Raw genomic sequence first — 22,957 nt, forward strand, 5'->3', positions numbered from 1 at the left:
AAGTGTGTTCTACACTGCCTATATTACTATTTGATACCTTGTATTGGTTAAAGTGTCATTGCACCTGACACCAAATCTCCATTTTTGATAGAAAATGTAAATTGGATTCCCCAAAGTGTTATTTTATTTCTTTTCAAATTTGTTTATTTGAAGTATCTGCAAATAGCAGGATTTTATTGCACTTTGGTTTATAGTTCTCATTGAATAAAATAAGTGTATTTATTTTTCCTATCTTTCAAAAGGGGCAAAATAGGGAAATAGGGGCAAAAAAAGCATTAAGTGAAATAAAAATCTGAAAAGATCTTGGGGTACACTCAAGAATCTTATGATTTTTAGACCCATTACTTTTAATCATAAGCTCAGTATTTTATAAATTTAAAATTATATTTTTCTTTCTTATTTGATAAAGCAAACTCAAATGTATGGGGGCGGGGAAAAACAGTTATTTGAGATAGAATTGAAATTCTATGCTTTATCAGCGCATTGCCAGAGGGAACACAAAATACCTGATAATCCATTTCCTCTTACTGTGGATTTTTTATGACAGTGACATTTTCATCTTTCTGCAAACAGGTGATCAGATTTTCCTGCTATCTCTCTCATATTTTAACGGGAGGTTACAGCACTCTGTGGGACAGGGATGAGGAGGTTTCAGCTTGGGCTTCTTCACTTGCTCCACTGCTGTCTCACTGCAGAGGGAGAGGGACATCAAACCTGGATTCAGAAAAGTTGAGTAGCGCAGAGGGGGGCCTAAATCTGTACAGCAAGCCTTGCTCAGTACTGCTAAACCCTGCCAACAGCTATACATAAACGAACTCTATTAATTCCAGAGCCAAGCTGGCATACTTGCAAGGTATTGCACACTCTTCTGGTAGCTCAGACCTGTGCTACCTTAAATCTCTGTACACTGTTCCACTGCATGAAATAGATTTGGCCTTAGTGACTGTGATTGATAAACTTCATTTGACGTGTCTCAGGTCATTTGCCTCTGGAACTGGGATTAGACAGATTTGCTTTGCAGGTGTGAGTCAAAGTGCAAATGTCTGTAAAATCAGAAGTTTCCAAGGGAGGCTGCAGCAAAGCTCTGGTTGTTGTATTAATACCCTTCACTCACACACCTGCAAATTCTTTACCTACTCATGTGCTGAAATTTTCCATCCCTGGGATCGCTCCTTGAAAATTAGTATTTTGGAAAGTCTGAGGAAAACAGAATTTACATTCCAAAATTTAATTTCTGGAAATGAGATAGCCCTTTAGAAAAGAGTAGTAGCACTGTGCCTCAGCAATGTGTAGGCTGGAACATTCAGTACATAATCCTGTCTTTTTGATTGTCAGAAATGAGGCTCCGGATTTAGACACCAAATTCAGGTGTTACAGAGTTGGTATCTATGTGTATGCTAGGTTTAGACAATTATAGACAATCAAAATTTAATAAACATAGTGAATCCAGAGAACTTTTCAGCTTCCCAGTGTAGGTGTCTCTTCTCATAAACACCTCTCTACTGGCAATATTCAGCTGCCAAAACATCAGCGTCCAGCATCAGTTAGATGCTGTGGGCTAACCTGTGCATCCTCCTTCTGCTGCTTCAGCAAGGCACTGGTCTCCCTCTGGGATGGGGTCATATAGCCCAGCCCTATGTAGATGTATGACATCCCCTGGGGAATCTCAAATGGCATTATATATCCATAATTAGGCAACTGAGTCCTGTCTCATTGACTGCATCAACTAGAACTTCATTAGCTGTACTGAGGGCTGACAAATCTGACTGGTCTGTAAACTTCTATACTGTAGACACTTAAAAAAATTAAATGGAGCTGGTTACCACTCAGATTTCATATGTACTTCTCATAAGTGTATCAGCTGTAGTCAAAACAGCACCACAATGTTATTGGGTTCAACAGCTGCCCTACAATGGTGTGTGATGCTGGCTGGGAGTTTGTGCTGGAACATCATGACCGAATCATTCATCTTAATCTTTACTAAGTTGAACGGAGGCAGTAGAATGTGTATGATATTTCATCAGATTTCTCTAATACTGTGTACAAGAGCAATGAGTCAGGTGCATTTTCAAGACTTGTTGTTTTCCTGTGGGTTTAAGACAGCACAGCTGAGGGCTGTGTCACTTCTCAGCATGACTGATTAGTCTGTGTGGAGCACTGCCCTGAGACAGACACACAGCTCTGAATGATAACTCAGACATGCCTTACTAGGTAGACAGCCCTACATGTCTGTGCATCCAAAGACTATATTAGCCACTACATCACACTGTGAACATATGCCTTATTGATAATCAAAATGTTTTTCTGATTCACTGCCTTCTAAAATTCAGACCTTCCTCCTGCAGGTGTGATTGAAAAGTGAATTTGCAGGTGAATGTGTCTTATGAATGAACTTATTTTGCTCTACAGAACTGCCCTGACTATATATCAGGTTTCCATACAGTGCCATTAAGGGCATTGCTGGACTGAGGTCTAAAATGCTAACATCAATTCCAGAAGGCAGAGGGGTTTTCATTGGAGATCTGACATCTGTTTCTTTATCAGGCATGACTCTGCTCAACTTACAAAAGCTGACAGCAGCTCTGAGTTGGGAAGATTGATTTTTGCTTCTTTATTCTTTAATTAACCTATCCTCTGCTGCACCATCGAGTTAATATTAATGTGTTCTCCTTGAGCTCTGCTACTTACCCATCACACGGTCATAGAATCATAGAACACCAGGTTGGAAGGGACCTCAAGAGTCATCTGATCCAACCTCTCTCGGCAACAGCACGGTCTATACAAGATGGCCCAGCACCCTGTTGAGCCAAATCTTAAAAGTGTCCAATGTTGAGGAATCCACCACTTCTCTGGGGAGATTATTCCAGTGGCTGATTGTTCTCATTGTGAAATATTTTCCTCTTGTGTCCAATCAGAATCTCCCCAAGAGTAACTTATACCCATTACATCTCATTTTTACATGTGTTTCCTTGTAAAAAGGGAGTCTCCATCTTCTTTGTAGCCAAACCTGACAAATGCTGGGTAGAGTGGGATAATTGCTTCTTTATCTCCGCTGGTGATGCCCTTGTTGACATAACTCAGCATCCTGTTGGCTTCCTTTGCTGCTGCAGCACACTGCTCACTCATATCGAGCTTGTTGTCCACCAGGACCCCCAGGTCCCTTTCCACAGAGCTGCTCCCCAGCCAGGTAAATCCCAGCCTGTGCTGCACTCCTGGTTTATGTTTTCCCAGGTGCAAAACCTTACACTTGTCCTTGTTGAACTCCATAAGGTTCTTGTTATCTCACTCCTTCAGCCTATCCAGGTCTTCCTGCAGGGTGGCTCTCCCTTCCAAAGTGTCCACTTCCCCACTCAGTTTGATATCATCAGCAAATTTCACCAGGGCACACTTGATCCCATCATCCAGATCACTTATGAAGATACTAAACAACATTGGGCTCAATATTGATCGCCGGGGGACCGCACCACACAGACCACTTCTCTAGACCATAACGTATCAGTTTGTCTAGGAGGAATCTTTGGAGATCAGTATCAGAGGGCTTGGAGAAATATAAGCAGACAATGTCTAATGCTTGCCCCACATCAACCAAGTAGATTACTTTGTTGTAGAAGGCAATTAGGTTTGTCAAGGACGATTTGCCCTTAGTGAATCCATGCTGGCTTTCCCTAATCATGTGTTTTGTTTAACTTGTGATAGCCCCCAGAGGATTAATTCCATAACTTCCCCAGGGACTGAAGTAAGAGTGATAGGCTGTAATTTCCTGGATCCTCCTTTATGCCCTTCTTGTAGATGGGGGTGACATTAGCCTTCTTCCAGTCTTCTGGGATGTCCATCAATCTCAACAATTTCTCAAAGATTATAGAGAGCAGTCTCGGAACATCCGCCGGTTCTCTTAACACTTCAGGTGGATAACATCAGGGCCCGTCAATTTGTAGAAGTCAAGCTGCTGCAATAGTTCACATACCAATGGTTCCTTCATTTATGGTGGGAATGTATTTGCATAAAACTGGATTTCTGTTCCCAAGGCCTGGGATACAACAGTGCTGGTAAAACAGGTGAAGAAAGTGTTGAGAACCTCTGCCTTTTCAGTGTTGTTGGTGACTGATTCACCTCTCCTATTTAACAGCGGGCCAATATATTCCTTCTTTTTCTGCTTGGTTTTTACATGCCTGAAGAACCCTTTCTTGTAGTTTTTGACATCTCTGGCTAATTTAAATCTGAGCTCACTTACAGATTTGCTTTTCTAACTGCATCTCTGCACACCCTGTCAATGATCTTATAGTTCTCAATAGGTATTTTTTCACTTTTCCATCTCTGGCACGCTCCTCTTTTGGTTTGGGGCACACTCAGAAGCTTGCAGTTAAGACAGAAGAATCTGTTGCTCTGCCTATTTCCCTTTCTTTTAAAGGAGATGAACTGTTCTTATGATCCCAGGAGAGCATTCCTTAAAAACTCCAAGCACTTGCTAGCTCCTTTATCCTCTATGGAAGCTTCACACAGAATCCTTCTCAACTGAGCTTTGAGCAAGTTGAAGACTGCTCTTTTAAAATCTAAAGCCTTTGACTTAGTACTAACCTTCAACATGCTCAGCAGGATCCCAAACTCCACAATATTGTGATCACTGAGGTCAAGGCTATCACTAATCAAGACATTAGAAAGCAGGTTTTCTTGGTTTGTGAGTAACAAATCCAGCAGAGCCTCATTCCTGGTTGGCACTTCTAACATGCATATGAGGAAGCAATCCTCTACACGTTCCAGAAACTTGATGGATGATGTGTGAGCTGCTGTTTTGTTCTTCCAACAAATGTCTGGGTAGTTGAAGTCACCCATAAAGAACCAGTTTCTGTTGACCCAAAGCTTAAGTGACACAAATATTGCTTCCTTGACCTTATTGTCTTAGTTTGGAGGTTGGTAACCAGCCTTCTGCCAAAGATTCCCTTTCTTCTTCTAGACAGGTGGATCCCATCCCTCCCTAACAGTTATCAAAGTCATCAAATACCCTGTTGTCATAAAAGCCAAAAACCTCATGATGGCACCAGCCACAAAGCCAGAAGTCGATTTGCATTATATGCCTATTTCTGGCTGCACCCCTTCCTCTAACTGGTAAAAGGGAAGAAAAGAACTTGGGCACCAGTACTTCTTGCTTGCACTCCCAGGGCTTTGTTGTCTTCCTTGATTCTGCACAGGTTCTGGTTTGTGGTGTCATTCATGCCCACAGGAAAGAGTAGCAATGGATAGTAGTCTGCGCTCTTGACAAGTTGTGGCACCCTCTCGGCAACCCCTCCAGAAAGGCAGGATACCTCTCGTGATTCCCTGTCAGGCTGGCAGATGAGTGCCTCACTGCCCCTTAACAGAGAGGCACCCACTACAAGCACTCGTCATTTCTTTTTTGTGGTATCCACTGTGTGCTGCTGGTACAGTTTCTCCTTTCAGACCTTGCTTCATACTTACATTAAAGCTTCATACCTGGTTTTGGTTGTAATGCTGGAGGGTGTGGCCGAAGCAGAGTCCTGCTTTTCTGGGTCACCAGGGTCCAAGGTGCCTCATTCTCTGTGGTGTCTGACACAGGAGCATGGTTCTGAAACTACTTATCTATGTCCATCTTGGCCCCTCTAATACTGCACAGCTTTTTAACTGTTTCCTGCAACTCAGCCACCTGATGCAACAGATCATCAGCCTGTGCAAATCTTCTGGAGGCATTTACCTTTTCTCCAGGAGATGGGTCTCTTGTTGCAACATACTGCCTGTGCTAAAGTCTCCATCCTTACCAGTTCTGTCTGGGTGGAAGCATCAGACATCTCAGGGGCTTTCTCTTTCTCTTTTCCCCTTCCCTGGGCTGTGGGCCTACAAGCAGGATGCACGGCCCTTCTCATGCATCCACCTGCACAAACTGCTCACAGTGCTCCTGGTCACTAGTGCTTCTTCCCAGGGCTGTTTAAATCTCCCGTCGTTGCTCATGGAAAGGCTCAAGCCGTGTCAGCCTCTCAAGCTAAAGCTGCTGGCTCCTGGTGGGGCTCTCTGCTCTGCCTCCAGTGTCCCTGGCTCCAGGAACCCCCCTGTACCCCAGCACCCAGCCACAGGATTTACCATTGCTGCAGCTGCATGCCTCACTGACTGGGTGATCGCTGACTACACAATCTTCTGTTGCCAAACAATTAAAATATCCCTTTTTTTTTTTTTTCCCCTTGTAATTAACTTACTGACTACATTATATGAGATGGAGGTATTTTATTTTACAAGATCTAAGTATTCAAATTTATTAATGTGGTGAAAGTGAGCAAATATTTGGAATTCAAAAAGTGTCTCTCTGGTTGTTCACATAGAAAACGCAAATATTTGCTTAGCTCTAAAATGAATTAATACCAAATGGATAGTTTGCCTTCTGCTACTTATGCTAAATGTTTCTGACAGATGAGCGAAAATTACAGAGAAACCATATGCTTTATTTTAAAATGATAGTTTATTGAAAAGCAGCCAGCTTCATCAAAATTCTAATCTGAGTCAATTTTTTTTTACATTTTTTTTTCTAAAAAAGCTAATAAAAGGTATCCTTTAAATTTTCCATTTACATTTAGTGTTATACAAAAAATGGATAAATAATTTTTAAAATATGTGACAGAAAAAGCAGAAAGAATAAAAAATCAATTTCAATCTTCATGGAATAAAAATAACTTTCAAATTTAATTTATTTTCTATATCCAAAGAGGCTGTTTTTCCAAGGTATGCCTAAATATTTGCCATTAGTTGTACCTTGCCTTTGTAGTGCACTACACTTAAAAGCATGTGCTTAGTCATCCTAAATAAATTAAAAATCAAAATATTTCTTATAACTGAATGCATTTGACAATCTACATAGAAAGGCTGAAAAATCATTAAACTTTATGCGAAATGAAATGAATTTTGAATGTGCAGATGCATAAAAATGAAACAAGAATAAACCAAATGTTCTAAACCATCTCTGTATATAACACATTAGGAAAAATATCCTTATTCTTAACCACATGCTCCAATTGCACTGAATAAATGCATAATCTGACCATGAAAGTGAAGCAGAATCTATTAAGAGTTTTGGTGGAATGATGGTTTTGTTCAATGGCTATTGCGTTTATGACAATTTTATGCCTCGTAAATAAATAATTCAATGCCAAATTCTTAGTTTTGTGAAACTAGATATTAAAGCAAAATATGAATTACATGCAAATCAAAGTATAATGCCAACTTCAGACAACAGAGCATAGGCACAACATAAGGCAAAAGCTAGTAAGGTCTAGCAAGTTTATTAACTGGCTTAGAGCTGCAGTTCCATGTCTGTCACCTAAAGAAACCGCTGCCAGTCTGTACAGCGCAGGCACTGAAATGCTGGCAGTCTGAAAGGACATGTATATAATAGAGCATTCAATATCTGCTATTATTGTAATGTCAGACAATGCGCTGTCTTCAGGCACTTGCCACTTGCAAAAGCACTCTACCTGAGCACTAAGCCCTAGGGAAATGACTTGAATAACTGAATAACCTGTTCCTCCTGTATTGTGTTAGACACACTGATGACAACCATTTGCAGGAGTTAAGTGAATTTCAACTGGTGATGGCTTTGGTTTTAATCTCAACATAGAGCAAATCCAGTTGCTTTATGACAGGACTTTATATTTAATTTACTGGTAAGCAGAAGCTGAGGTGGAAGCTGAGACCTGTCCACACAAGGTTTACAAATACCAGGTCACTGAATAAAAGTTAAGTTTACACTCCATTTGCTTGCAACCTGATTGATCAGGAAACAGAACTCCCTTTCACAGCAGTTCATTTTTAGTTTTGCCATCTCAGCGTACTGTATTATGCTTTGTGCATCTCCACAAAGCCAATGGAGTCACTCTAGAGATTCATCAGATCATCTCTGTCCATGAGACTGAGGAGGAGAAATTAATTACAAAATATGAAATATGAAACATGAAATACGAAATGTGAAATGTGAAATATGACTTTTCCCATTTATTTTTCTATTAGTAGAATCCTGGTTTATGATATACTTCAATAATAACTGGGTGAGTTGATTTCTACCTGTGATACTCAGTAATCATCAGAAATCCTGTCATGAAAAATGCTTATTACGGTATCTTTTGCCTGCAATCTGGTGGCATCTACATTCAGCTCGGATATATTTTTTCCCCTTGCTTATAATTAATTGTCAGCACTCTGTAGTCCACTAAAGATGTGTGAGACTTCTATACACAGCTTGGATCTCATATTATATGAGCACTGGACATGTTGTACCTTACAGGGCAAAAAGAGTAAGTGCCCAGTTTACCGATAATTGAACTGCTCATCATCACCATGACTTATTCATATAAGCTGCTGCAGAAAGCAGTTAAATACTACAGTAATATAAAGGGTGTGATTTTAGATGAACTTTTAATTCTAGTTGGAAATGTCCTAAATCTGAATGAAGTTATAAGGTTAGCTCTGTCTTCCCACTTCCATTCTCAAGCCACTCTTTCCAAGTGACAAACTCACTTGGATGTCTGTCGGGGTGTAAGTCTGTCACCTATCTCATATTCAAACCCCCAAATCATAGCAGTTTTCTCCACTATTTGAGATTTCACCCCAGGCACCAGCTGACTTGGCTTCTTGGCATTAATGTAATGGTCAGTGTAAAGAGCAACCCTTTGGATCATGGTATAACTCATGTATTTATATCACTGAAGGGAAAAAAATGAAGACAGAAATAAATCTCTGCACAGTTAAATTTCATCCTTCCCTTGGAAATCTTGGAAATCTCCCCTTTAACTCACTTGCTCCTCTGGGACCTGGGGCAGAACACAGGAGAAATTCTTCAATCTCTCAGTGTAATTCTCAGATCTTGTCCATACACTACCTGGTGTAATCTGGGTTACATATCCTTTCTCAAACCAGATAAATTGTATTGAGGCTATCATAAAGCTTCTGACCTCTTGAAAGCTGAATCTGGAATATGTAAAAATATGAAATATTTTGGTACAAGCTTAACATTTACTACCTGAGAGTGTTTTAAAAGATTTACCCATGCCAAGGTGATTAGTATATTTACATACACAACCAGAGATGTCAGCACTTACTGGAGCTGTCTAACTACAACAGCAAAAGCCATCCAAAGACAGACAAAAGGCAGAGACATGTAGAACTGAGAGCAAATTTATTCACAGTCTTAAACAGACCAGCAGGCTCATATACCAGATGTTGCCATCAATCCAATCAAGAAGGCTGATTGAATTGCTCAATTTTAATAGGTGAAATACTGTGGTAGATGCATTTGCCCAAAGCATGTATACTCTGAAGAATGCTATTGTTCTTTGCTAGTTTACTATGAAAGTCGCTAAATGGCTATTTTAAATTTAATGTACTCTAATCAGTGACATTGTTTTAAAGGTTGCCATTGTGAAAGCTGTTTTCTCTTTAGAATTTGCTGATAAGAAACAAGACAACAAACAGATTGCAGGCTCAGATACCTGTAAACTATTTTTATACAGAATATTGTCTACTCTTTCCAAATATTTCTGCCTTGTTTAATGTTATGTAAGCTTTATTCCTGTCCTGTATGGAGACATTGGGAAGACTCTTGCAAGTCATAACAAATGACACTTCAAACAAATCACCATTATCAAAAGATTTGTTTGTTTGGAAGGAAGCCAAAGGAGAAAAAAATAATTTTTCAGTGAATCGTGCATCTCCAAGTATTTCACAACTACCATTAAAGATATTTGTTGTCTCTATGAAGTCTGTCCACATACATTTTTCAGTAATGCCTTGAACCTAGGGAAATCTGTTCATCTTTCTTGTGAATTGTTTTTTAAACTTTTGAAAATATTTACAATGGCTTTGCAATTGTATTGTTCCAATCTCTTGAAAACTGGCTTTAAAAATATCATCTGATTGTGCAAAAACCACTACCAAATCACAGAGTCTGGATCCTAAAACAGTGTTTGCTAGTTTGGACTGCATTTCCCTTTGGACATGAAGTATTACCTCAGATCACCATAAATTTACTGAACGCAAACTGAAGCTATAATCACTGATAGTCGTGAGGTGTACCACAGGAAAAGGTTATTTTTTTGGTAAACTTTCAAGACAGCTGGTAAATATTCACCTGTATTCTTTTGTATCCACAAGTGAGCATTTACCCAGAACTGAGTCGATAACCTGCAGATCTATCTAATAGCTACCTACCAACCCCTAATGTGTACCAGCCTTTGTATATAATGTCACAGGTATCATTTGCACTAAACACCATTCTTTGCAACTCAAGCACCCATCCAACAATTGTGTTGAAATTATCTGTATGGAAAGCTTTGCAGTTCACACTTGATTCCTTCTCCATTGTCTCTGGAGGCATCTACAAGTATCTGTGTTTCTTGTAGCAAGTAAGTTATTCTGGTAGTTTTTGTTTTAAAGACTGAAGTGTTCACCAGAGCTGTATTGATTTGCTAATTTTAGATATCTGATAGAGCTCAGGAACATAATCTCTTAGCTCTTTTTGAAGAGACATTTTATGAGCAGATTTAGAAGAAAAAAAAATATAAGAGGATGTCGCAGTGAGTGGTGGCTATGCTGAATTTCTGTTTCTGAAGGCATTGGAAACCAATCTAACTGTCAAAATTGCACAACTTGTTTATGAATGATACCCACACCTCACATCTCTCACATGTTCTACATAGGGGCCTAGATAAGAAAAAAGGGCAAATAAAAACGAAATGTGTTGCTCTTGCGTTGCAGCCTAGGAAGACTTCAAGTGCTGGTTATGAAAACAAGTGGGAATATTGGGACAGAAGATCTGCACTGAGACACTGTTCTGAATCACAGCACGCTAATTTGTAACTACCAAGTTCAGTGTTCATCTTCCAAGAATTTCAAGGAAATTTCAAAGAGAATAGATAGAGGTAAAAGGGAGATTATTTGTGATCACATGAAAACAAAAATTATTAACGACAACAGTTTTTGAGACTTGCTAATAGTGGAAATAAATAGGGCCAAACTGCAAGCTAATTTAAACTGGACTCAAATCAGTAGTCCATCACTATGGATGACAGTGAAATATTTCAGTGAAATATTTTAAGACACAAATGTCTCCACATCCCATTTTGAAATAACATATATAACTAGAAGACATGTTCCTAACACACTAGTTTGGAAACACATTAACCTGTGACTTTCTCCGTAATGTTTGTAAATCGATTGAAGAATCCAGGAACAGGTCCTCACATTTCTGCCTGGGATTTCCTGGACTGAAATACAGACAGAGGTTGCACAGATGCCTTCCGTGTGAGCGTGAGCCAGATTTGCTCTACTCTTGTTGAATTTACAGTGCAAAGGCAGATCAACTGTAAATTCTGTACAAATGGCAAAAATCTTGTTCTCTTATTTAAAGAACATTTCCAGGGGAGAGAGGTTGTTGTGCCTGTTAGTCCCATCCAGGAGTCAGGACTTCACTCAACCATCACTTCCCTCCAAATCTATTCTATGTCTCTCTAACTGTGGTGAGGCAGAGTGTGGAGTAAAGATTTCCTTACCTCTTCCTTTCTTAGACATATTGGCAATGTGGCAGGTATTTGAGGATTTCTTCTACATGATGAATGAGGCAGGTGCACCTGCCCCCAGTTCAGCAGCTTACATGTTTTGATTCCTCTGTAAGAGTGCTTAATCTGGACTTCAGTGTAGACTGTATTTTAATACCAGAATATTCACATTTCTCACATTTTACTTTTTGAAGTTAATATCACCAGGGGCGATCTTTTTTTTTTTTTTTTTTTTTCCCCCAGTGGCCAAATCACTAAAAATCCTTTCACAGATTTAATAAGAACTTAATAAGAAACTAAATGGAATTGTATTGTTCACAAAAGATAACATCAGGTATCCATTTTACACAGAGCGACCAGGAAATGATTAGCTAGATTCTGACACTTTTACCGCAACAGTGATACTTAATCTGATATGTAGTTACTTCAAGAGAAATGAAAATAAGTTTAGAGATCTCACTGTAAAAAAGAACTGACAGTATTTGAACTCAACTCAATCTGTGTAATTTTTTAAGAATATGGATCAATAAATGATAATAATTATCTTACAAATCATTGTTTAATCAGTATTTTGGCTCTTTGAAGTAGATCAATCCTAAGATCAACATGTGAAAGAAAAAAAATTAGAGTTTAAGCAAGTAAAGGAATATATGGCTCATTTAAAACCTATACCAATGAAATTATTTATAATGATTTATAATGAAATGTAAAAATCTCTGTTTGGAATATTAACTAAAGAAATATGCCTTTACTTTGCGTATTATTCTAGAACCTACTTTAACAAAAAATATGTCAGTGATCTGTCAGATGTCATAACCATGTCTTCAGCATTACTAAGCAGGTCTTACACAGGAGTCAGCATAGACTTTGGACATTGTTATCTTTTTTTGATTTGGAGTATTCTGGGGGCCTAAAGCTAAGGAATACTGTCTATATCCAAGACTGAGACCTCCAAATACCTCTCATGATCTTCTGTGATAGCTGAAAGATTATACATAGCTATTGACACAGCTTGGGTTTAAGAATTGGATTTGGGTAGACTCAGTTGTCTTTTGGAGGATAACTAATTTTTAATATTGACTCTACAGAAAATTTGGCTTTGAACTTTATCTGCTGTGGATTCCACCTGAGGTAGGTGCCTGTACTGACGTCAACTTCCCTCCCTAAGTGATATAACTCTATGTAAGAAGTTTGTGGTAAATTTTTATCTGTAGATATGACTAAAATGCCATATTTTCTCTTGGTTATTCTGCCTCATTTTTGCATTTCAGATTTTCATTATATTCTGGACCTGTTTTCTAGGTTATGACACAGTTATAACAAAAATCTTGGTTGGCAGCCTATCTTGTAATAATCAGGCACTTTTACATTAATTGCCGAATGCAACACTGGAGAAGTTCAAGAGGGGTCAAAAGGATTTGAGACAGCTGGAGATTTTGAACATAATTTTCAGACTTGATTGTTCAGATTTAAGTTCTTCAATTCCTGTATAGGAACTGCAATATTAATGACTTTGTTTTCAAAGGAATTGATACAATTACCTTGGAATCTCCTTTGAGAAGGTGTGTACCCATGTTTATGTATGAGATTTAGGTGTATCTCTGACAAATCTGATGAAAGCTTCTTTTGGCAGACTAACTTTGACCATACAGATGTCTTCCTTAAGTCAGAAAAATGATATCTAACAAGCTTCATGTCAAAAAAGCAAAACCCATCTGATTGTCTTTCCACAATGACACTAACAATAAATGGCACATCCTCACTCCTCCAACATCTCAGTACAAACTGCGAATGTGGGACTCTGCTTCCCACTGATAAATGAGAAGGTAAGAAACTTTGTGAATGATTCGTCTGCCTATGTTCCCTGGCTCTTCCCAACCATACAGCATGCACCTGAAAATGAAGGTGACTGGTGTAGTATAGCCATGGTATACCTAGTGATTATATTTCAGCTAGGATGGCTCTATTTCTCCTCAGAACTCCAAGGAATTGATGTGACATAAATTGCTATGTACAACACTGAGGAATTTCTCCATACCAATCAATCTAAGTGCAATTTATGTGCAAGAACCATGAAATGAAGCTAAGTTATTCCTGCACCTAATAAGTGAATGAGATGACATTTTTCTCTGATTTAAAGCCCACAACTCTTTAATTATAGAGCATTGGGCCAAGCCCATCTTCATTTCATGCATTTTTAGGTTGACCATAATGGCTTTTCTTGTTCTTATTTGGATTAAATTTTCAGCTTGCTTCTTCATTCTGAGCCCCTTGCAAAGTAAGAGCTGATCTGCCAGCACAAACATCACTCTTGGTTAGCTCTCCAAAAGCATGACAGAAAACAGCCTAACATCCTTGTGGTCAGGGGAGAGGGCTGATGTCACTAATCAAAAGGGAGAGTAAATGATTGAAATTGTTTGTTGTATCATCTCAGTTTCTAAATTTTGGATGCTAGCTGTAGGTGATTTGCTAACATGCATTGATGTCATTATTTGTATTGCTGCTTTTGTTCTCCAAAAAGGTTTTCAGATGCAGAGAATCGTCTGGGTCTACAGAGACAAGTCCTAAATTATTCAGGTAATTTGTTGTTCTGCCAATTACCTTGGTATTTCCAGAAGTCCTTGCATAAATCAGTGAGTAAAAAGACCACAAAAATCAGTTTTTCCACTACCCATGACAACACCATTGAATGAATTTCCTTGCTTAGTGTGTCTGCAGAATATCTCTCCCCGACAAGCTGTCAGTATCACGCCAGCCATTTCACCATGTTGACAGCCTGCCTCCGATGTACGAGGGACACTGAATGAATCAAAACAATTGGGAAGTGTGACAATGACATCACTTTGTCAAAAAGATACAGTTTGGAGGGCATAACTGAGGTGATATGCTTTAGTCATCGGGGTAGCAACATGTTTGTTGACAAGAAAGTTTTATATTAGCATGAAAAACATATTCTTTACTGCAGGTCAGATCATACTGAAGTGTGAAATGGTGCAAATTAAAGATGGACCCTCACCTTTAATAAATAATATCCTAATTTAAAAGCAATTTGCTATAATTCTAACAGCATTTTCCCTTTCTTTTTTGTTCCTTTTCTTTTTTGCATTGAAGTGTGCTTTTATAGTTCTTATTATTGGAAAGTACCTGGCTTCTCATGAGCGATATTGACTCATTTTTTATTTCCTTAGGAAGGGGCTAACATTTCATCTGAAACAGTTTAGTAAAGAAGTAAATCTTCCATTGAATTTTTTGGATGGTTTTACTTATACAATTAAAAATAAATTAAAACATTCAGAGTCCAATTTGAAGTCTGCTCTCAATAAAATGCAGAGAGATCCATGCTGGCAACTTCTATAAATGCTAATGGAAGTTATTAGGTATGTCTTCCCCAGGCATTGATGGCAGAATTTCCTCCTCATTTTCAAAGTAGGTGGAAGTGGATGATCCTCCTGTGATATAGCTTCTGGAAATGTGAATTAGGTATGGCTATGAACATTATGAAGGAAAATGAAAAAGGCTGTTGCCAAAGTAGGCTGTGGAATGGTGGCAGAAGTTAGAAAATCAATGAATGTGACAGCGTGCTAGATCAAAAAATGACCTTGGCTGATATTTGTGTTGCAGCAGGTGTTGTCTTTGATAAACGACTCTTGTAAATCAGAAGGAATGTTGTATCATCCCATCTGAGATAAAAAGTTTAAGTGCTCCTGATGAACTTTATAAATGCCAGCTAGCAGATGCACTTGGGGGCTATTAACATTTGTACACTTTATTGTACAAATGAAACATAGAAATTAAATTGGTAGAACTTCTGATGCCCAGAGAGGAGAACCAGCCTTCACTGCCTGCTGAAGGAAGACATATGTCTGACATATAATTAATAAGAACAGGCTTAAATAAATTGTACATAAATTGGCAGAGGGATTTTGAAAGTATTTTTGTGTATCGTCTGTAGAGTTGGGTGGATAATTTGTGTGCAGCTATTCAGCAAGCCTTGTTCCCCATTTTCTTAACAGGTTTTCAGGCACTTGATTTGCTTTTAGTAATTTATACATGCACAGGTTTATTCATTTTATCAAAACAGAAGTGCATATGTGCTATGTTGTATTGCTACTATGATGTGATATCCCATCTGATTCAGATTGTCTCTGTCCTGGCTAGCTCAATATCGCTGTGGGAAAGAATAACTGGTAATGTGGGTATTTGCTTCTTCATAGATGGGTTCATGTTTTCAGAAACTGATAAATCAGAATTACGTACATTTGGCTATGGACCAAATATCACTACTAGAAAATATATATAAATTTATATTAATTTTATGTAAAATGGTGGAACCATATTTTAAATCCTCTGTTGTTTACTGCAGAGATTTACATGTGCCCTGTATTCACACTACAGCTGCACTCTTTAAGACTGATTGTCTGCAATGTACTATAAAAGATAAAAAGTTAAGATCATACTTATCTATGAAGTCCTGCAAGTTAATTGACAAATTCAGAGCTGGTATTAGCTGCTCTGATCCAGACAGAAACAGAGAAAGTAAAAGACAATTTGGTAAGTTTTTAATGGGCAAACCAGGAAACTTCTGTCTTAAGGAGGAACGAGAATAATTTGAATGGAAATAACTTCACAAATTAGGATTTCAAAACATCTGAGATACTGTGGAACATACATGGCTAATTGTTTAGGTATGCTGACAGTGCAAACTGTTCCGCAGCTTTAAGGTATGGAGACAACAAAAGACACCAAATTATTTTAAAATCACTTTGTTACTAATCATCCCAGCAGAAGACAGCACATGTATGATATTGATCCTCCTGACAGAGGTACCACAGAAGCAATGTGCCTTGATACTTTCTATAATGGCCTCTCCCCATCTTGCTGGAAATATTCCATCTCTTGAATATTTTAGGTTTTTTGCAATGGGTATTTATATTGCTTAGTAAATATGGAAATCAGTGTCTATTTTTCAGAAGATTCTACTCTTTTTGCTCATGGTTTACAGACTTCCCTATTTTCTGGCAATTTGGAACAGCATTGAAAATGTCCGTTCATATTAAAACCTTTGGAAAGCTTTCAGGATTCTCCATTTCAGAGTCATGAAGAGCCTTCCCACATAGGCAGCACTGGAGCAATAAAAGATTTAGAAGAATAGGGAAATATCTGAGCACACTGAGAACTTAAAGCTCTCTTTATCAGGAGATGCTTCTGCCCTTCATATAGCTTTACTGAATCTTACATTTATTTGAATCTCATTTCAAGCTCATGCTTATAAATGGAGATGTAGAACACACATACACACATGATGGTATCACATCATGTGGGTGTCATGGTTAAGGATTTCTGTTGGGAAAACCTGAGGATGAACTAGAATTGCAGACCTGGTAGAGAGATGAAGAAATTTAAATTACTTAAGAAATTGAAACTTGTAGTTACACCATAATTCTTGGGGTTTAGTCATATATGAAAGATTTTGGCTTTATTAAAGAACATAAGCCATACACTGAGTCTGAAGTATGTTACATGGGTCAGTCAAGCACAAATCAACATAGCACAGGAAACCTATTCAAAATTTTCTGGCACTGGGAGAAATGATGGCTGTGCAGTCAAACTAGATGAGAACATATTTTAGATTCTTACATGTAATGCATGAAGCTAATGCATATCTTTAGTTAAGCACGGACACAAACCCCAAAATTGAAAAATCTTGTGCTTGGGCACAGAGTTCATGCAATTATGTCTCTCATTTTCTGTTTATATGTTCATCTTGTTAAATTTTGCTTGAATTTCAAGCTCTAACAATCCCTCCACCTCAATACCTGAAATTCTCTTCAATCTGATTATTTTCACATGGGTTTGAAGTCAACATAAATCTTGCCCGCATTTGTTGCAAGGACTGATAGTACTGGGCTGTGTTCCAAGTAGGCAGTGAGACCCCCAGATGCTGATTACCTGGTCCCTGACATATCCTTTGTGTCTTCATTTCAACAAGCTTTTCTTCGTGATCTTGTAGAAACAAAGTATGTCTCAGCATAATAAATCAAACCAAAACAGGAGTTACAGCTTATCTTCATCGGACCGCAATGCCAATGAAAGCTAAAATGCTGCAGTGAAACAGTACTACTGCATGTCAATGCAGCACTGCAAAGCAAGTGAGTATGATTCAGTGTTTTTTTCTGTGATGAATACTGTAATACCTACTTGTCTGGCCTGGGACTCTTTCTCTGACACTGGACAACAGCAGTCATAAAATACATAAGAACAAGGTAAATAATTCCCGGCTTTTAGTAATTTCTATCTCAGGGATTTCCAGGTGCCTTTGTATTTAACAGTTCTCAGTGGGTTTCTTCTTTACCTTTGCCTAATGGCTTTCTAGACCTGAAAATATTTAGTAGCTGATAACATCCTAGGTGAAAAAAATGTAACATGTTCATTACATGATGAAAAAGGTAGCCATATAAAACAGCAGCAGTAGGACTACTGCAGTCATGAATGACACTGGTTGCTAAATCTGGGCTAGGTGAACATGGGTATCTCTTTTAGGTGTTTGTGGCTGTGTCCACTTTCTAGGCCTTAAGCAGCAAATTCAAGGTGCATTATTTCTTTACTGCAAAGAAGAAAAGGAAAAAAAAAAAAAAAAAGAGGATGCAGAGCCCAGTTTATACTTGATGCTCTGCAACCCTGCTGTGACCATATGCATCTACAATTCAAGTGAGCAGCTTCATATAATCTTCTGTTCAATATGAATCCACTTCCTTTGTGTAACTGGAAAGTTTCCTCACTATCGGACTCCAAAAATAATGTTTCCTATTGACAGTGTTGCAGTCTGTACAAAACACATCAACATTCAGCTAAAGCAGGCTGTGCAGGTCAGCATGTCCAGTGAGGGATGTAAACAGTATGTTTCTTAATTTTCCTGCCTTGGTCAAGAATTAGAAAGCAAATGATACACAGCACCTCAGAGCATTAGTAAGTGCTTCCATTAACTGACAAGGGGCATCCTGGGTTAGCCCACAGGCAGAGGCCGTGGCTAAAGAAGAAAGCAACACAGTTGACAGCAGCAATTTTAGCAATTGGTCTGTTGCTTGAACCATTAATAATGACAGATAGGTAAGAACTGCAAACATTAGGTGAATTAAAGCTTTAGGAAACTTTGTTGAGATGGCTGAATAACGGGAGTCTTTATTTTGTACATCAAAGCTGCCAAGGGCTCCTACCAAGAGCTCTGGGAAGAGCCACCAGGCAGAGCTGGAGACAGTGCAGCTCGGGTGGAGCTGGCAGGGGCACTGCCCAGCGTGGCGCTGGTGGCGCTGGGTACATACAGCACTGTGGGAGCTCTGTCCCCTGCACACACAGTGGCTGCTGTGCCCGATTCCTTCATACACAAAATGTTTTCTCACTGCTTAGTGTTTGGCTGGCTGCCATTTTTTGAAACCAGCTGATTGGATCCCTGTTTCCTTTTTGCCAGGAAGCAATCCTATGTAAAAATACACACATTTACATATACACACACATATATTTCTTCTTCTACATAGAAACATATATATTATTATATATAAAGTTACATAGAAATAAATGTACAGTTATGCATAAATTTATATTTTATTCATATATGCACAGCTGCATATTAAATATATTTAGGTATGTATATATATATATAACACCTATATTTGAACACAGATAAACTAAATATATATGTCCTTAAAAGTGTAGGTAAGTAATGAAAAACAGCTTCCTTATTAAGAACAAATTAAATGAGTAATTAAATTTTAATGTGAATAGAAAGTAATTAAACAAAATCAAAAGGCAGGTGCAGGGCTATCAACTCCAAAAGCTGCTGGAGAAGACCTCACACCTCTGGGAAGGTGGCCAAGGGTAGGGTTTGTCAGATTAAGGGGTGGTGATGGACACAGGACATGATGAAAAATCACCAAGAGGCCCTGCACAACCACAGGCCAGTGTAGAGCAGAGCCCAGCCCTGAGAGGCCCTGGACCCCACAGGACCCTGCGGTGCCCCTGGGAAAGCATCAGGGTTCTGCTCAGGGCTGCCCCAGCACAGGCAACGTGGCATTCCAAAGTGGGAATCCAGGACAAAATGACAACAGCAGAAGAACATGTGTGGGGACAGTACGGAAAAGCCCCAAGAGGATCTCCAGAGAGACCACATGAATCTGAAGAACTGTCTGATGGACCCCTGAATCAGAAACTGCACTTCCAGAGAAGTTTCACATGAAAGGTGAGTGGTAGGATCCCTCTGCCATGGCTGGAGAGAGCTTGCAGCACCTGTGAAATCATTATGAGGTGCAGTCCTCTGGCCAATGACAATCTTGTAGTAGAGAGCTTCAAAATTCTGGGGCAGACTGACAGAAGAGGGAGAAGATGTGTCACTGCAGGCACCTGGTGGGCAGGAGTCATAAGAGAGGATGTGAAGGCCGTTGCAGGGCAGCAGAGGTCAGAGTGCCTCCTCAGCTTACTGGGGCCTTGCCAGTTCCTATCTGCCCCACAGCATAGCCTGCTTCTGTTGAAACCCTCCCCTGTGCCGGGGAGGACCAGGAACATCCATTTTTGAACACCTCCACCTATCAGGTTCTTCTTAGGAGCCTGCTGGTTTCAGATATATCTCATTACACCATTTGGGAGCTGATGGTGATTAATCTTGCTACTTTGTCCCACTGCTGTAAGTCATTATATTTAGTCACTGTCTCTGCTTCATACTTGTTTAGAGAAATTGCAAATAGATATGCACTAAGATCTTGATGACCTGCTACTGGAGGCCTCAGCAACACACATAATTTTTATAGTTCTTCTCCTGCTGGTATTTTGCATCCATGTGTTCGCATTCTCACTCCATTCCTATCAATATAAACACTTTTCCTACAGTTTTCCACAGCCCTAGAAGATTCCCAGGCCATTACTCACCTTATATTATCCTTTCTCATCCAAGTAAAACTGGAAAAAAGGCTTATGAGGAAGGGGAAGAGACACTTGCCATTGACAGATCAGATAGAAAAAAATCTGTCAAGAAATAGAAAAAAATATTTCTTTCACTTTTAAATAAAATTCTAAATAAACTTTCCCAACTCTCCTACTACGTATTATCAAGGGCTACCTCAATGTCTAATCAGAAATTTACTGGTTATAACAGAGATATCATTTGACATTAGATGTAGATGTTGATCCAGGTTCAAATGCCACATTTATAGTTGGAAGCAGCAACTGACTCTCTCCTGAGATTAGCAGCATAGCATTCAGTGCCATATAGATAATATGAAATTCAGTTCCACAGATCTGTTGTTATGAGAAAGTCAAGGAAATCTGAGCTGAGAAAGAATCAGACATTTTTAATGAGTTCACATTAGTAAGAAGAAACTTATATTCTGCACACGATCCCATCCCAGAGCTTGTCTCATACAATGTTAAACATTGAAACACAGCTTTAAAAACCACACAAGGTTTGTACCTTCAGTCTCACATTTTGTTAGTAACAGCTGGAGAAATAGTATTTCATAATATGAAAAAAGAAACTGTTCAAATAATTTATTATCAGGCTAATTAAATAATTTGGAAAACTGCTTCACAGTCATTAGAATGATCATGAAAATATGCTAATAAAAGTTTGTTCAAAGACAGATTCATTCACTGAAGAGCAAATTCAGCAGACCTTGGTATTGGTTAGGGTTGTTGTCCTCCATAACAGCCCTGGCATGGCATCCAGCTCCAGATACTAGAGTTCATGCAAAGGTTAAATAAATAAATAGTTAAAATATTTTATGCATATGACTCTGCATGTCCCTGCTACATCTCTTGCACCCTAACAGACTGGAAGGAAGCTTGAGAGCAGCAATATCTGCCAGACCAATAAGAAAATTTCATTTTGCAGGATTGTGGTACCTCAGTACAATTTTATGAATCAGATACACAGATAAAGAAAAATACTGTCCTGAGGCACCGATGTGATACGACTAATGCAACGTTTCTTACTTCCTTACTGATCTCACACACATTCCTCTGCTGTTAGCATCTTGTCCTGGATTTCCACTTCGATAAGCCTGTGTTGTCCCTGCAGGGAAGCCCTGAGCAGAGCCCCAAGGCTGCACCAGCAGCACCACAGACCCCTGTTTGTGGCCCCACCTCATACACATATTCTATAATGCACATATATAAGAATATATGTATAAGCTACATCTACATATAAATAGATTATATATGCATATTTGTACACTTTTAAAATAAATATGTATGCCTAAAGCAACATATGTTTAGACAGGGGAAACTCCCAGTGCAAAGGCAAAGGGCAGCCAACCAGTAGGTGCTCTTAGATCCTGGGGGGGGGTTACAGAAAATAGCAACCAGCCATTTGCAGAGCAGTACGAGAGCACACGGGTTACGATGCCAACAATCGGCACCCATGAGCTTATGGCAGGCGGGGCTCCCCGCCCTGGGGTACTTCTGGGTGGGGTGCTCAGGGCACCTGGTGCTGCGGCCAGCCACAGGCCGGCCTGAGGGCACCTGGGCATGAGGTTTTACAAAGTGGTGCCCCAGGGCAGGTGACCAGCAGGTGGTGGGACTCCTGGGGACTGCAGGCACTGGAATTCTGCTGCAAGTGGGGCTCTGGCAGCCGTGGTGCTGCTCGGGGATGGAGTGCCCTGTCCTGCAGCAGCCGCCACAGGGGAGGAGGCGGGTCAGCCCCCGAGAGTGGTAAGGCCTCAGCGGAGAGCATGGGGTGGCAGGAGCTGCTGCTGTGGGCCCCCACGTCTGGGTTCACCAGCCCTAGCCCATGGGCCACCTGCCCTGGTGGCTTCTGCACAGGCTGCTCCCCCCTCTGTCCTCATACCCCTCCTCAGGAGGACTCTCCTGGCCCCTCTGGAGGTTCGTGCCCCTCCAGCCATGGTAAGCTGCGGAAAGGGTCAGCGCAGCTCCCTGCAGCACAGCCCCGGCCTTCCCGTGCGGGAGCGGCAGTGCCGCCTCCTGAGGCTCCGGAGCCGCGGGAGGAGGAGGCCCTCCGTCCTCCAGACCCTGCACCACCGACCGCTCTGCGAGTCACCGGGTATAAATAAAATCACTTTTCCAAGTAATTTTTACTCAAGATGGAAAGTATCAGAGATCAAAATCTCTCCAAGAAGTTTCTCTGTAACTGAATTTTCTTCTTCAGCAATTTCTGTTTAAAAGAATTTCTAATAAACGGTTTAAGCAGACTTTGGTTTTGTCTGCAAAAAAAAAGCAAACCTAAATTTGGACAAGAAAATTATTTTCATTGCCAAGTGTATATTGCCAAGTGCAGTGTCCGCCCTTCACAATTCCAACACTGTCCTCACACTGAGAGGAAAACACCCCCATCCCATAGCTGCAAGGACTCTGCTTCCTATTTTTCCATCGGAGCACAGGCTTGCTAACTGGTACTGGGTCATCCAGGCACA

Source organism: Athene cunicularia (genome assembly GCF_003259725.1).
Source record: "Athene cunicularia isolate RWA chromosome 1 unlocalized genomic scaffold, athCun1 chr1_part2, whole genome shotgun sequence".
NCBI classification, from domain to species: Eukaryota; Metazoa; Chordata; class Aves; order Strigiformes; family Strigidae; genus Athene; species Athene cunicularia.